Source organism: Pipistrellus kuhlii, unplaced genomic scaffold (genome assembly GCF_014108245.1).
Source record: "Pipistrellus kuhlii isolate mPipKuh1 unplaced genomic scaffold, mPipKuh1.p scaffold_m20_p_9, whole genome shotgun sequence".
Classification (NCBI taxonomy): domain Eukaryota; kingdom Metazoa; phylum Chordata; class Mammalia; order Chiroptera; family Vespertilionidae; genus Pipistrellus; species Pipistrellus kuhlii.
In genome coordinates this window covers 65,015,115-65,032,025 of record NW_023425595.1, presented here as the reverse complement: position 1 = coordinate 65,032,025, position 16,911 = coordinate 65,015,115, and the positions used below count along the sequence as shown (strand labels likewise).

Here is a 16,911-nt window from a genome sequence, read left to right as displayed (position 1 = left end):
AACATTAGTTAAAGAATTGGCCCTGTTAAGCTAGTCTTTCAGCAGACCGCACGCATCCTTTGAGGCCACAAATGAAACGTGGAGTGCTGTAGCACATTCCACACAAATCCCTGGTCCACAGGCAGCGAGGGTAGTCCAGAGGAACTGGATGACAAGCATGCTCCAAGCAGTGAAGAGTTTCTGGAAGAGAGCAGCTATCTGGTCCATCTCTTTCCCGTAGTCAAGACCTAAACTGCCAAAGATGGGCACCTATCTAGGCTCCATTATTTATTTACTAGAGGTCTAGTGCACGAATTTGTGCACGAGTGGGGTCCCTTGGCCTGGCCAGGGATTGAGGCTGATCAGGGCTTGAGGGAGGTTGGCCTGTGGTAGGAGCTGCGGGAGATTGGCTATGGGAGCACACTGACCACCAGGGGGCAGCTCCTGTGTTGAGCATCTGCCCCCTAGTGGTCAGTGTGCATCATGGTGACTGGTTGTTTGGTCATTCTGTTGTTTGGTCATTCTGTCGTTCGTTCGCTTAGGCTTTTATATATGTTGATATTTTTATTGATGTTATAGGAAGGGAGAGAGAGAGAGAGAGAGAGAGAGAGAGAGAAACATTGATATGAGAGAGAAACATTTGTGTGAGAGAGAAACATCATTTGGCCGTCTCCTGCACCTACCCTGACTGGGAATTGAATCAGATATCTGGGTATGTGCCCTGACCAGGAATCTAACCTACCACCTCCTCATATCAAAACAGAAGTGTGCTCTCAAATCCCACAGACTTGCTAATATGAAAACTAGTATGTTATAATACATTCGGTGCTTGAGACAGGCCACACAGGCCCACATAGGCTCTTTTTAAGTACGATGGCACCAGACCTTTGGGAACATGACCTTCCTTATGTCCATAATCTTTCCCACTGCCTCATTCCTTAGCTCTTGGGCCAGTTTTCTCTTTGGTGGTAATGAACACCTGGTTAGCCTTTTATTACAAAAGCATTTTGCAAAGTCCCTGGCTGGAAGTAGCGCTGGGGCTCACGGATCGTGTGCTTGAAAATCTTTTGGGTTTGGGTAAAGGCTTTGTGTGGCAGGCAGAGGACCCACTGATGCCTCACTGCGCCCCTCTTGGAGTGGGTGCTCTGATGATCATGCTTCACCTGTAATGCTGCTTGACAGGATGTAACCACACATGCGACAAATCAATGCAGTCCGGAGCACAGGTGCGCTGGATCTGTGCTGTATGTCTTCCTCTGGCTGGTGCAGCAGAAGGAACGGTCAGGAAGCCCCTCGGTTGGGCAGCTCTGTTCTGAAAAGCAGGCAGTGATGAATTTAGGGGTGCCTATGGCCCAAGGCCTGCGAGTAGGAGGTGTTTACCAGACTGGACAACAGATAGTCAATACCCAGCTAAATTAGGCTAAGGGAGTTTGGTGCTTTAGAACAAACCATGTTATATTAAAGTTCTCTAATAGTTTATTGGCATCATGGGAAAATATAGCTCATTAAAAATCCCATTTTAATGAAAGCTGTGGCAGTTGTGAGTGGCACTTACCTATACATTTTTTTTTAGACATAAGACGGATGGTTTGTTTTTCTTTCCTACTCTTCCTCATCGTTCTCCTCCTCCTCCTCCTCCTCCTCATCTTTCTTTCTCCTTTCTTCTTCATTTTTGTTCCCTTCCCGGACCCCCTGAGCAGTTCTGACTGTCTGATTTGTTTCATCGTTTCATTCCGCTGCCTGTAGAACATAGTTGAAAAATAATGCCTGTCCTGTCAGTTTCCAGAATCAGCAGCAAGCCTAAATGCATGCTCCAGGTGGATGTCAGCATTACATGGCTGCTGCCACCGGGCCACTGAGAGATGGGATTAATCCTGAGCCGGGGAAAGGCACGTTTTAAAAAGGGCTGGGCACCTCTGTGTGGGAGTAGGAAGCTCATCCCCCAAATAGACCGAGCAGAACACTGGCCACGGGGAGATTTTTGTTCCAAAGGAACAACTACAGGGTGATTATGGCCTGCTTTTTCGTGGACAATTCTTTGTTCTCAGACTAGGTTATGCTGTTTTGCTGGAAGCACACAGCAGATCAATAGTAATTTTGTTATGGGCCAGATATCAAAACAGAAATGTGCTCGCAAATCCCGCCGACTTGCTAGTATGACAACTAGTGTGTTACAATCTATTCGCTCAGCAATGGGGCATCTCACGATAGCCCATAGTTCTGTTTTCCTTCACATGGGGCCTTCCAGTTGTGTATTGCTAGCGGGGATTCTCCTATTTTTGTTTTCCTTTCTGTATTACATATGTCCTTTCATCAAGAGTAGAAAAACCTCCTCAAACTCCCCCTTTTGTCCGCCCTGATAATGAACTGGGTGTAATGTCACCCTGGTAACTTCCGGTTACAGATGCCATTTTTATGGTAATAAAGAAAATCTGTGGTAGGAAAATGGCTCCGAAAGGAAAGCAGGAAGTCTGCCCTTTCCCTTGGTTCCTCTGTAGTCTGACTTTGAAATTCTCATTTTGGTTTGGTTAGGATTTGGGAGCTAAATATTTTCTGATGAAAGGAAATCGCAAGGGTGTGACTTGCTTTGGTATATTCCCGTTTCTCTCTCCGGCTTCTCTTCCGTGGAGTTGCTGGTAATCCACCAGCCTTTGGATGGAACTAGGATAGCATTCCCAGTAAAGAACACCTTGCTGTGTTGACATGTTTCTGTAGAAATATTTAGAATAAATCAGATAAGCACCAAGTTGTAGAGCAGCTTGGCAGTGTAATTTAAAATGGTGTTTGCTTCATCAGTCCAGAGAGAATTTGGCCTCAGCCTTGCGTCTTGTCTGGTGGGGTCCAGCCCCACAAAGGAGAAAAGGAAAAGAAGGAAAGCCTTTTCTCCTCAGACTATGAAAGGACCGAACAAGCTCAGAATTATGTGTTCCGTGATCTGCCAGAGGCGCCCAGTCTGCCCGTGGGCAGGTTTAGCATTTGTTACCGTTACCTTCCTTTTGGACAGGAATGTTTGCAAGCAGGAAGAAGCATTGCTGCCAAGGCTGGGAGTTCTCCTAGAACGCATTGCCCACCAGGCCTTGTGGTTGTACAGGAGCAGATCTAATTGTTGGAGCTGCTCAGCAGATTCCTCCAGCAGACATTGTGCTCACAGGAAGAATGACTTATTGTAGATTCCCTTGTCCTTTCATGTCTTCGTTGCCGTTCAGAGCATTGAAGCTGATAGGGATAAAGTGGGGAGGGCAACATTCAAGTCAGACTTGGTACCTTGTGTAGCGGTTCTTCAGCTTCCTGCCTAACCATTGAATGGGGCGTTTTCAGCAGGAGTCAAGTACACGACCACCGCACCCCAGGCTCTGCGGTAGAAGCAGGAGGGGTTGTGCCTCTAGCCAGAAGGTGCCCACGGGTTGTCTGTCATAGAGGCCCTGCTCCCATCCTGTGGGGCGGATGCAGGGAGGGTGGACTGGGTGCACCCGTCCTGCCCTGCCCCCCGGGGCCCTCCTCCGAGTTGGTTTTGGTAACTGAGGCACACATTGCCAAATCCTGGGACGGAGAAGTTAAATGGTCTGTGGAGAATGAAGCTGAAGACCTGGATTCAGGGGACAGAGCTAACCAATTACATCCCTTGTTATCACCTCAGCTGATTTAAGTCCAGAAGAGTCAAAGTACTCGGCAGAGGAATTTGAGATGCAGAGTGGAGTCAAGAAGAGAATGCCAGTGGGTCTCCCCCCCAAAACAAAACGCAGTCCTGGGTGGGGTTGAATAGAAGTGCATTTACAGTATCACCCGAGAACAGAGCAGCCGCCGAGCCCAGGAAGGTCCACCATGTTTCTGGGAGCACTTTTGGGAAAAGCTCTACTTTACCCAAATTAAAATTTATACAGGACTCAGAACGACGCGGGGCCATCTTGCCCCTTGGTGTCGCATATAAAGTGGCATTCCTTTATGTGAGAAATCTATAAATTATTTATTTAATTTTATTTTTTTAATCCTCACCAGGCATATGTTTATTGATTTAGAGTGAGGAAAGGAGAGAGAGAGAGAGAGAGAGAGAGGAAAGGGGGGAGAGGGAGAGAGAGAAAGAGAGAGAGAGGAAGAGAGAGGGAGGAAAGGAGGGAGAGAGAGAGAGGGGGGGGAGAAAGAGAAACATCAATGTGAGAGAGACATCCATCACTCACCCCACCAGCGATGGGAGCAGCCACTGGGTCTGCGCCCTGCCCCGGAATGGAACCCGCAGCGCGTGGGGTACCAGAGACCCCCATCCGGGGCCTCTCATCTCTGTCAGTAGGTGGAGGGGTTGAGCCTTTGTTAGGTTCAGGCCCCTGTTACCATGGTATCATGAGCCTAAACCCTGTTACAGTGTCTTTGTAGAGATCCTGAAGTAGTACCAGGTGAGGTTTTTTTAGAGGGTTTTGTAGGTTTCTTCTGTGTTATTATCGTGTACTAAGCTTTTTTAAAACCAGAAAACATTATGCAGACCAGGGGTGGGCACACGTTTTCTGTGATGCGTCCAGTAGTGAGCACGGAGCCCTCGAGGCCTGTGGTTCCGCCCCGACTACTGCTCAGCGTCTGTGAGGGAGCAGCCTGGGGGACACAGGAGCCCGGGCCGCGGGCCCGACAGCTGTATTCCCAACGCTGAACATTAGAGTTTTGCTTAATTGTCATGTGTCCTGAAATGTTGTTCTCCTTTTGATTGTTGTCAACCACTTAAAATATACAAACTATTCTTGGTTCTCCAGCGGGGTTTGCCCCATGGCCATAGTTTGCCAGCCCCTGTTCCAGACCTACGGTGTGTGCTTCCCAGCCCACGGTGAGAGCTAACTCTGAGGCTTTACCGTATTCTAATTAGTCTGGTGGCCCCAGGCAGGGAGAGGGAACACCTATGGTAATTCTCAGAGAATTACCTTTTAATGGGGGCCGGGCAGGAGCTGGGGTGGAGAGCAGAAGGGGTGAAAACTGGCGATCAGGGCTGTGCCTGCGCCTCTTTCTGGGCGCAGCCCTATGGTAAGTGCTAGCCAGGCTACCTCACCTGGTTCATAAGGTTCTGTTAGGGGGGCCCCGCTCTCACCCCTCTCATCCAGGAGGAGACCAGGCTCGGAGGCTAAGACACTGGCCGGAGGCACCCGGGTCCCCGAGGATGGGCCGCCGTTGGAGCAGGAAACATGCCTTGGGCGGTCAGAGCCTGGGCCGGTGCCTCGCCCGGAGGGTCCTGGATGCTCATCGGTGCCCACAGCGGAGCGGCGTCCCGGCATTAGCAGGCGGCGGGGACCCAGGAGCGGTGCCGCCGCAGCCTGCATCTTGTCAGGCCGGATTGTGCTTGTAGAGAGTGATAACCGCAGGCTCGCCCACGGCTTCCCCAGGAGACTGTGCACAGCAGCTGCCCCGCCGCCCACTCCCGCAGCTCTGGCGGCCCCCAGCTCTCCTTCAGAAATAACCCGTCCAAACAACAAACCACCAAAAATAAAAATAATCCGCGCAGAGGGTCACCCGTGTGCCAGGACCTTCCCCGCCTGAGGCGGCTGTGGACACAGGAAAGGAAATGAGGAAAATGGGGAGCAGGAGGCTGACAGTGAGGTAGAGGGAGAGGGAAGGAGAAGGAGGAGCAGGAAGATGATGATAATGAGGAGGAAGGTGATGATGAGGAGGAGGAGGGAGGTGGTGGGGAGGAAGAGGATGGAGGTGAAGAGGAAGAGGAGGAAGGTGATGGGGAGGAAGAGGATGGAGAGGAGGAGGTGGGAGGTTATGAGGAGGAAGAGGATGGAGATGAGGAGGAGGAGGTGGGAGGTGATGGGAGGAAGAGGATGGAGATGAGGAGGTGGGAGGTGATGGGGAGGAATAGGATGGAGATGAAAAGGAGGAGGTGGAAGGTGATGGGGAGGAAGAGGAGGGAGATGAAGAGGAGGAGGATGTGAGAGGTGATGGGGAGGAAAAAGATGGAGATGAAGAGGAGGAGGAGGGAGGTGATGGAGAGGAAGAGGAAGGAGATGAAGAGGAGGAGGTGGGAGGTGATGGGGAGGAAGAGGATGAAGTTGAGGAGGGAGGTGATGGGAAGGAAGAGGATGGAGCGGAGGAGGTGGAGGAGGGAGGTGGTGGGGAGGAAGGAGATGGAGATGAAGAGGAGGAGGCTGAGGCAGCCACAGTATAGGGGCAGCTGAAGATGATGAGGATGAGGGTGCTGACATCAAGCAGAAGATCCAGGGGGGTGATGACAAAGGAGAAGGTCAAGGAGACCTCTTCCTTCTCTGATCTAAACGAGGTCACCTTGGAGTCCAGTCCCGCCCGCTCCCCAGGGACAGCGCCCCCGCTGGTGGCTGGTGACAGGCGTCCCTGCTTTTTATTTTCTTTCTTAAAAGTACTTTTACAGGGAAAACTTGTTTGCGACTTTATTTACATTTTATGTTTTTCACATATTGTTAGGGTCAGCCGTTTGTCATGACCTGGGGGTGACCAAACCAGCCTGGGAGAGTTCTCTGTCCCACCTCTGACTCCAGTGGTGCGACCATGGTCATTATACAGTAATCGCAAAGGAGAAAAAACAACAACAACCTTGTACAATAAGCAAGACAACAACACAAAATCCTGCTCAGAGCATTCCATAGCTTTTTGTGTAGGTACTTAGCTGCACTGTAAGGAGCTGGTTTGTATGAGATGGTTGAAAAGGCCAATGATAAAAAAGACTTCTTTTTTCCTCTTTATTGTCTATGAAGTTGCTGTTTGTTTTTCGGCCTGTGTGATGGATGCGTGAAACAATGTTGTCCAACAGTAAACCAGAATTTTGTCTTGGGCGGTGGCGGGGGGTGAGGGGAGTCCAGAGAAACTCATGCATTTAAAAATGTGGCAACTCATGTACATGCCGGGGTCGCCAGGTGAAGGTCGCCGCTCTGCGATAGTGGGTGTCAGGACAGGAAGCTGCAGGAAGGTTTCTGACTCTTTGCCAGTCATTTACTTAAAAGATCTAAGCATTAAAGTTACTCATTTGAAGTGCTGGCAGGCTAATAAATTCACGGGGCTACTTTACACATTGTCAGTCTAAAATGTAATTCTGCTAGAATACGTGGGTATTTTCTGAGGGTAGCATTCCCTTGTCCTCCTGCCCACAGATTGCAAAGGAACCACTCAAAGTCATTCCAGAATGTCCTCAGGACACGGGACCAGCCAGTGTTTGCACCGTGTAATTCTGGCCCGCAAAGACTTTCCTTGGCTATACCTCTTTAAAAAGCATCTCTCCAACTGAGTGACACAGGCTTATTTTAAGGATGGGAAATGAGGACTGCATTTGGAATGATACCTTAGAGGTCCTGGGAACCTTCTGGGTCAGTTCACTTGTGCTCACTTCTCTGTGTGATTGAAGATCCTGTGTAACTTGAAAGGTTTGCATTTTCTTCCTTCCGTTGGTTCCTTTGGCTCCTTTTCATCCAGCGGCTCGGGTTACCTTGAATTAAATTGGTTTATGGCATGGCGTTTTCGGCAAGACTCTGCGAACGAAACGGTCGCGTAACTCAGAAAGGCCTGCCCTTGGAGTGATTTAGTCTCTGGCTGCGGAGGCTTATTGACTGAGCGCCCTCTGCGAGCAGAACCGGCCGCCCTGCACTCCGAGGCCCCTGCGAGGCCCTCGGCTGCACAGAGCCACTGCGGCGAGCATTTCAGTTCCTGGCACTTCTCCTAATGCGTTTTGTGCGTGTCCGTACCACAGGGGGATGTGTGGTTATTGTTGAAATGTTACGTCCGTGGCTTTGCAGAAGGAGAAAAGCCCGCTGTACAAGACGTATCGAGACAGAAGTCTCAGTGGTCTGGAGTCTGTGCGTCTGGCTGCCCTGGGCCAAGGACATATAGACGGCTGCATTATTTGTATACTCTTATTGGACTTAACAAAACTCATTAAAGGGATGTTGCACTTGGCGAGGTGGAGGTTGGCGAACATGATTTGGAATGTTAAGTATTTACTGGTTTTGTTCACAGGGTTGGGCCAGGCCCATTGGAGCGAGTGGACTGTGCAGTCAGACAGGAGTGCGTTCCGGTTTCCTGTTTAAATCACAATTTGTGTGGACAGATTTCCATTTGTCACGTGTGCGTCGGGCATGTTGCCTGTCTAAAGGAAGCCGTTTTAAGTGGGTGGATGTGTAATGCCCTCAGGCTACCAGGCCTTATTCATTCCAGCAAATCCCTTCTCATGTTACAACCTTGAGGGAAGGTTGGTTAATTGACTCTTCCAAGCAATACAAATATTGGAATCCTTAATCATTCCAATAGCTGGGCAGAGCTACTGCTTTTATGTTTTAAAAACATCTGTTTAATTCTCAGGCATTCATTAAACAATCATTGATCGACTCCCTACCGCGTGTCAAGCTCTAGGCTAGATACTGAGGATGCGAGAGGGATGCAGGGTCTCTGACCTCATAGTCCAGTAAAGAAGGCAGATCTCAAATGGATGATGGCAATACATGCGTCCATGAACTTCAGATGCTTTTATTTAACTAGTTTTTATCTAATGCGCTAGGTGCTGGGATGGGAGGGGAAAGGGACAGTGGTTGGCCTCTGCCATCATGCTCCTTCCAGTGCAGGAACAATGATTAAATATATTTAACATAATTACTTGTTAACCAGACTGTCACATAAAGTTGTAAAGGGTACCAGTGTCATGGAGCAGAAACCTATGGTGCAGTGAAAACGTGTGTGAGGAGACATTGATCTGAGCTGCTTGGCCAAGGAGGGCTTCGGCGAAGCAGCAGTGATTGAGCTGGATCTTAAGGTCAGGGTTGGTGTAAGCTAACCGGGCTCTGGAGGCAGGAAGAGCCGCGTCCCAGAAGGAACCAGGTGCATTGAAGGAACTACAGTCAGAGAGCTGAGGAGCTTGGGGATATGCATAGTGACCTGCTGCTCAGGGCCTGGCAGGCGGTGGGGAAGGTGGGAGCTTTGGGGTTTAAGCGGGTAGTAAGCCATAGCTTGAGCCTGGTTGTTTTCTGGCGACAGTGAGGAAGGGTCTCAAGTAGATATGTAGGCAGATCTTTAGTTCCGGGGGCTCCTGGCTGGAGTAGAGGTCAGTGGTTTGTGTTGGGGTGGGGAGAGGGGAGTGTGGAGAGGAGGCAGTGGAGGCGAGTAATGTTTCCAGGGTCAAAGTTTGATGATGGATTGGATATGGTCACAGTCCAAGGATAATGTAGTCAGAGGCTATTTAGTGACTTTTTATATTGACTGGGACATTAAATAACATAAAACAAATCCTTATTTTACTTCCAAGTTAAACTTTGTATATATTTTTAGAGGAGTTGTCAATCTATTGTCCAGTTTTCTGGTACTGTTTCTATTGTTAGAAAGGAAATGCAGCTGTTACCCCCCCCTTCATTAAGGTAGCGGAAGTACTCAGTTATAACTCCAGAAAGAAGTGCAAAGAGAAGCAGAGCCAGGAGACCGGGAAGACACCACCAGAAACCAACACTTGCTGCCTCCTTCCCTGCTGATGTTCACTCAGAAAACATGAAATGATTTTCCTAACATCAAGAATGAGTTAAAGTACTAGGAAGTCTTTTATTCTTCCTGAACTGAAGTTGGAGCAATTTATTTTATCTGGAGGAGAGTATTAATAAATTAGCTGTCAACTCTGCTACCCAGGTGAATGGCGACTTTTGAATGAAATGACCAAATCTCCAGTCCAGAGGCATTCATTTCAGTCCCTGCTTTCCATTGAAATAGGCAAAACATGAAAAGTTGAGATAATAGTACTAAAATTCCAAGTAATTGCTTTTGTTAGCTCCCCTCACGTTTACTCATATTAATTACCAAAATGGGAAGCCCTCTTTGTTTTCCCCGTGCGGGCTGGGAGTGAGCACTCTGAACGCGGAGGCCGCGCTGTCAGTCCGGCGGGGGCCGCACTGCCGGCAGGACCCGGCTTGGACGTTGGCAGCGTAAGGCTAGGGCCCTGAGCCTGAGAGGTTTATCATTCAGGAAGACGTGGCAATGTGGGTGGAATTAATTTTTGACACACGTTGTAGGAAGTAGCCTTTCGAAGAAGACGATGAAGTTTTCAGGGGACCCTTAAGGACACAGAGACTGTCAGGCCTGTGAGCACCCACCTTCAGGGCCTCTGTGGGGTGGGTGCCCATGCCAACGCATCTCCACTCCTTGGCTGGGGACAGTGGGCGCTCCGGAGTCCTTGGTACCAACCCAGGTAAAGACATGGATTTACTGTTTCCTCGCCTCTTCCTACGTTGGTTTCGCATGACCTTGTTTTCATAGTGACTTTTCATTCATGTATTCCTACAAGTTATTGCCCCAAAACATACCTAATAGGTATGTGGGTTTTTTTTTTCGTGTGTGTGTGTGTTTTAATATTTAATTTAAACTATAGGTTGGTAGAATTTGGAGAAACCATGAATTTACCCTTGTCAACCTGCTGATTTGTAAATGTCTTTAACCTCTCATTCAGCTCGTCCACACCTTCTCCCCTCAGGATGTGCTGAGTGCCGTCACTGCTCTGGGCATGGGGGATTAAGCAGGAACAAGTCACATTGAGTACTTCCTCTTAATGAAAATTGTTCCAAAATATAGTACACGATTCTCTGCCTTTTAAGAAACCTAGCATATTGAACTGTTTTGCATAAACGACTTGGGACCTTTTAGAATACCAATTAATGCGTTTTACTTTGAGATTGTTTATGTGGACGGGCTGTCCATTCCACACTCAGAGAGACTGCTGTGCTTTCTGAGTTCTCAGTGAGTTTTTAAAATACTTTTTCTTATCTCTTCTTTTGTGCTCTCCTTTTCTTCTCCTTTTTAAAAAAATGTGTTTTGATTCTGTTGTAAGCTAGCAAACAAGACAACTGAGAGTATTACAAGTATATGAAATGTACGTTGATGGAGTAAATTCTGAGTACCCATCAGCTTCCGTTTAACAGAGTAAGTGTCCTCCATGGCGTCAGCAGGTCTCTGCCATTTGGGTGACTCAGACGATCCCTTCAGAGCTTGACAGTCCCTCCCTCTGACACTCCTGAGGGCTGGGTTTCCTGGATACCTGGCCTCAGAGATGAGCAATTACTAAAACTATCTTGCCCAAGACATGTTCTTGTGGAATCCTTTGAGGCAATAAACTCTTAATTGTAACTGGTATAATCCTTTTTGGATTTCTGCGCACACAACACACACACACACACACACACACACACACACACACACTTATTTTAGTTTTTCTCTACAGCTAAGCTTTGGTGAGTAAAGGCTTTAAACTGACATCTCTACATTTTGTCAGTTGAATATTAAGAATTATAACAAAGCAAGGAATAGTGAAAATAAAAACTGAGGAGCTTATAGACAATTGCACAGCTCCTAGACTGGATACCAGATTGCATGAACACAAATATTGATTTGGAGAATAAGAACCATATATAGTTCAGATTCAAGCTATGACAGATGGGGGTTCACTAGCAACCAATTTGATGACTTCTCGGCACAATTCCAAACTCTTACAGAAAATTTACCAGATGCAACGACTGACTCTTGCCATTCTTAATGGATTCACTTTTATATAAATGAATCCCATTTATATATTTCCTCCCATGGCCAATTATCCTGAAGGCGTTATAAGAATTATTATTTTATTGCTATTTTCCCATTTAACTGATCTATTGCCATGTGATGGTAGGGTAGTTATATTGTTAAAGTTGCTTTTTCTAAAGGAACCCATAAATACCTAGATATTTTAAATAAATATCTAAATATTTTAAACTTAAATAAATTCACAACCCACTGAGAACTACTTTTCCTAAATACTTGGTCCCTGGTCTTGGAATGCTTTTCAAAATTAACTCTTTCAAAGGAAGTGGAATACGTTTACTTACAAGTCCTTTGATAGAATTTGTAAAACTCACACATTTTCTTTAATTCTTGACATTCCCTTTCATTACTTTCCAGTTCATTATAAATGTAATTTCTTTTTCTTTAATTTTTAATTTGTCAAAACATGAAAAATATTTCTAGTGAAGTTGAAGTCTCTATTGATCCCCAATTTATCTTAGCTTAGCTAACTTCTATTTTCTTCTCTACTTTTCCATCTATCATCCATCCATCCATCCATCCATCCATCCATCCATCCATCCATGTAAAACAAGGTCTGTAAATCATGTCCAGCCGGATGTGTGGTGGCACATGTTCTGACCATTCTGTAGCTCGCCTTCCTCACCAGCAGTGCCCGCCCAGCCTGGCATCCTGTAACAGGCACGCTTTGCTACCGTCTATTCCATAGCACACACATTGCTTCCGTTTGACAGACCGGTTTTTCCTACTATAAACCGTATTCACTGAGGATTCCTATAAAGGTCTCCATGGGCACAGGAGTGAGAGTTCATTTAAGATAGAAACTAAGAAATATCATTGAGTAGAAATACCATGGAGTAGGCACATGTTGAATTTTAATTGATATATTTTATGTCTGGCTACCGGTCATTATAAAGTTTTTGTCAGTAACTAGGTGATTTTTTAAAAGTTGATAGAGTGAACCAAGTCTTGCTCTCATACGGAGCGGAAAGGAAAATGGTTTCAGTAGGCCCCTTATGTTTTTGTGCCCTGGCAACCCGGCTTTCTCGGAGCTCCAGAATAGATGAAGTGAGGTTTAACATGCATGTCCTGGGAGACAGTGTTGGTTTACTCAGCTCTCGCCTTATCCATCACCTTTTTCTTCTCGTTTCATCTCAGTCTCTCCCTGTGAATGGAAAGGGTCCTGCCAGCTCAACTACTGATAATGCCTGAATTCTAACTGCACCCACAGCAGCCACACCATCCCAGCTCAACTAACTGTCCACATTCTAACCACACCCAGTGCAGCCACACCATCCCAGCTCAACTAACTGTCCACATTCTAACTCACCCAATGCAGCCACACCATCCCAGCTCAACTAACTGTCCACATTCTAACCACACCCAGTGCAGCCACACCATCCCAGCTCAACTAACTGTCCACATTCTAACCCACCCAATGCAGCCACACCATCCCAGCTCACCTAACTGTCCACATTCTAACGCACCCAATGCAGCCACACCATCCCAGCTCAACTAACTGTCCACATTCTAACGCACCCAATGCAGCCACACCATCCCAGCTCACCTAACTGTCTACATTCTAACCCACCCAATGCAGCCACACCATCCCAGCTCACCTAACTGTCCACATTCTAACTCACCCAATGCAGCCACACCATCCCAGCTCAACTAACTGTCCTCATTCTAACCACACCCAGTGCAGCCACACCATCCCAGCTCAACTAACTGTCCTCATTCTAACCCACCCAATGCAGCCACACCATCCCAGCTCAACTAACTGTCCTCATTCTAACCCACCCAATGCAGCCACACCATCCCAGCTCAACTAACTGTCCACATTCTAACCCATCTATGGTAGGCACACAGGCCATCTTAACTGTCCACATTCTAACCGCACCCACATCAGCCACACAGTCCAGCGGGGCAGAGACGGGGCGAGGAGGACAGGAGACAGAGTGAAGGGAAGAATTTCGTGATTGAAGCCAGCTCTGGTGTCCACGAGCACCTGTTGTGACGCACAGAGTAAAGGGTGCCCTGCTCCCAGAGGTCCTCGGCCTGTTCATCTAGGGTTGGCCTGGAGGCCCAGCCCTTGGAACTCTGGGTAAGAATGGCGGCTGAGAGGCGGCCGGGCCTGTGTTCTGGGAGATGCCTTGTGCTGGTGCTCAGATGCGGTTTCTCTGAGATGTCAGTGTCTGTTGCGGGCCTGCAGGCGGCCCCACCTCCCCGGCGCCATGTGCTTCAGAGTCCAGGCGGGGCACTTGCTCCTGCAGAGCCTGCCTTCTCCTGCAGAAAGCTGTTTGCTCGGCTGACACACGGGGGGTGCCTGCTCTGGTCTGCATGCACCTACCAGTAGTTAAAGGGTTTCTGTGTGAAGCCTGCAGGGGAGACCCCACTCTATGCAGCCTCCTGCTCACACACCTCCCTCATGGCCCCGCAGAGCAGTGAGGACTTTTTAATGGATGTTATTTTCTGGTAAGAGGCATCCTGTGGACATCTTCTGAGAGGGCTTACTTTCCTGCGATGTTTCAGGCACTGGGCAGTGCAGTGCGTTTGCTCTGGGGGAAGAGGAGCATGGCGTAGTGTACCTTTTGGAATCTCTGCACATCAAAATGTCCTCAGGAGCAACAATCCCCCAAACCTCTGCTGCAATTGAAACCAAAGCTTAACCTGTTTGAGAGAGAGATGTGGGTAGAATAAAGTATTTAATGCCCAAAGCACATCGAATTTGGGTGAAGAGGATGCGTTTTGCAAAATGCCTAGAGATGCCTCGTATGGTGTGGTTACCTAGCAACAAGTGGCAACTATGAAAATGAGGTGCTTATCTGTTGTGGAAGTGGGTGCAGTGAAACTTATTACGCTAGCCTGTTTGCTTGTCATGCTATTAAAATCACAGCTAATGTGGAAAGAGCTGGAGCCTGTTCCCATTTGATACAGAGGCAGTGTTAATGCAGCGGCTGTAAAATGCCAGCGCCTTGGTCAGGAAACAGAAGCCAGGAGCCTCCTTAAACACCCGGCATTGAGAGGTTGACATCCGATCCATATTACCAAAGATTTCTTCATCAGCAGAGAGCAGACAGAATCTGCAGGGTCATGTACGAAGCAGCTGATTGTTTAGATTTGCAAAAAGAAATCAGGGACCATTGATAGTTTCTCTATAATGACAGCTTGCCCAAGCCCTGCGTCTCCCAGCCAGAGAGTGCCTAACTGGCTGCTGATTGTCCAGGGCTTCTGACCACAACATCTTCTGTTTGGCTCGTTTACAGAACTGGGTGGCACCGCCACAATGCTAGAAGGTTCTGCTTTTATTTAATTGCTTCAAAACAAGATGCATTTTTTAAAACAATATATACTTGGGTAAATAGATGATTTTTCTTTAGTGTATCATGAATTTTGTTGGTCTGGTTTTAGGAAAGTGGGCTTAGGAAAATGCCTGCCATTGCATTTTTTTTTATGTGCTTCGGGTAGCTTCAGATTGAAGCCTTATTTCACATGTATTTAAAGAATTAAACTTGAGAAAACCTGCCGGAATGTCCTCCCTGGGTGGCCTGTGACCAGTTACCCCAGGGGTGGAAAAGATGGGAGGACATTCTGAGGACACAGGGAGCCCGCACACAGGACCAGCGCGGTGAGCTGGGTCCCGCCAGCGCTGGGCGTGGCCATGTGTGCATCGGTAGTGGATGGGGCTGTTGGTTAGCGGTCCTCTCCTGCAGAATTGCTTTCCCAGGTAATCAGCTCTGCTCGTTTAGGATGTCGCTTCCCCACCTCAGCATGTCAGCTCAAGAAGCAGGAATGATTAATGGCTGTGACTGGCCAGTGCTCTGGAATAACTGGGCTCGGGGCACCACCCTGGCACTCCCCTGCAGCAGGGGGTTTGGGGTGCTCTGATGCAAAGCAAACAAGATGGGGACTATGACCAGGATGCTTTCTGAAGCTTACCTTCAGTGTGTAGAGTTGCTGTGGCAACGGAGGATTTGCAATTCAGGGGAAGAGAGAGTAGAGTGAGACAAAACCTTAAGTCATGGCTGTCAGTACAGTGGAATGGGTGCCACCAACACCTGGCAACCTCTATTACTTCGACGTGTTTCTTTTCACGCTTGGAGGAATAAAATGCATAAAAGATTAATATGCACAGTAAACCTTTGGGTAAAATATGTATGTGCTTTGCATTTCAGATGAGTGAGAACTTCGAGTTCCCCTTCACTTAAATAAAGATTAGTTTGTAACGTTCAAAGTGAGCTTGCCGTCATAATCTGATAGAATAAGAACTCTGATGTGAGGATGAGGAAAACTCCACATTCTCTTTTAGTTAAAAAGTGGGTAGATTGCTCTGTATTTTAAAATGCTTGTAACATGTTATAATCTGAGTTCTGTGCCTTCCCCCTCCTTGGTTCCCTCACCTTGCTGAATGGCAACAAGAAAATAAAGTTCCAGGTGCCATGAGGTCTAAAGAGATGTGTTTTTCTCTTCCTCTTTATTAAATGATGGGTGTTTTAAGTTTATCCACCCGAGTAGTGTAAAAGCTACAACAGAGGTTTTTCTTTATGGGGGGGAAAAGTCCACTGAAGTCTCTAAATATGGTGATATCATTTATGCATATTCTGCAATTTCACCATTTAATGGAACCGTGGGGTTCCCAGCATCAAACTAATATTACAGTTGTTTTCCTTGGGGATTCCCTGGAATGTTTGAAGTGGATGGCTACATGCATTAAAATGTATTTACACTTTAGTTGTCACTGAGGTTTAGCTTTTGTCTCTGCTGTATTAAAAATGCACAAGCATTTTAAAAAAACTGCCTGCAGCACTTCCTACATTTATATTTTAGTTTGTTTAGTAACTTCTCATTTTCTGCTGTAGAATAAAGTGTTTTGTTTTTCCCCAACCATGTCTTTTAAAACCAGTTAAGCTGAACTTTGCTTGGAATTTTCCGGGGTACACAGAAGCTTTTGAAAATCCGTTTCCGAGTGTCAGAAAAATGTACAGTTGCAATAAAACCATAGCAGTCAGCTTCCTGGCAGGCGCATTAGACCTGGAATGAAACCTGAAGGGCTGATGTGTTAAAGACACATTAAATATTTAATCATAAAGATCAGCCTATAGGTTTCCTCTCATCTTTTCGAAGGGCAAAGTGAACTACCGGTGCTGTTCTAAGCAGTTGCACTTGTCAGAGGGTCCCTTTAATTTCCAGCAGGATCCAGCAGTCTGGGCTGCGGCCAGAGGCAGGGAGACGAGCAGGCCTCGAGGCCGATGGAGAGCTGGCTCTGCCTGTGCCTGTGCCTGGGCCTGCGAGGCGGCCATGGGGTAACGGGAGGTCATCTTCTTGAACATGGGGCCTTTATTCGGGTGGCTTTCAGGGGAGGTGTCATGCCTGCCCGCTTTTCCTTTGAATCAGAGGTTTGAGGCTACA

At 47.4% G+C, this 16,911-nt stretch overlaps 1 protein-coding gene and 1 long non-coding RNA gene across 8 annotated transcripts in view; both read left to right on the top strand.

The window, feature by feature from the left end:
• Positions 1-16,911, top strand: part of CADM1 (cell adhesion molecule 1) — a 340,237-nt gene that overhangs the window by 66,842 nt on the left and 256,484 nt on the right. The window lies entirely within an intron of this gene.
• LOC118713630 lies at positions 5,719-6,235 on the top strand. Its single transcript, XR_004986336.2, has 3 exons — positions 5,719-5,753; positions 5,924-5,974; positions 6,101-6,235. It is a non-coding gene; the product is annotated as an uncharacterized LOC118713630 (long non-coding RNA).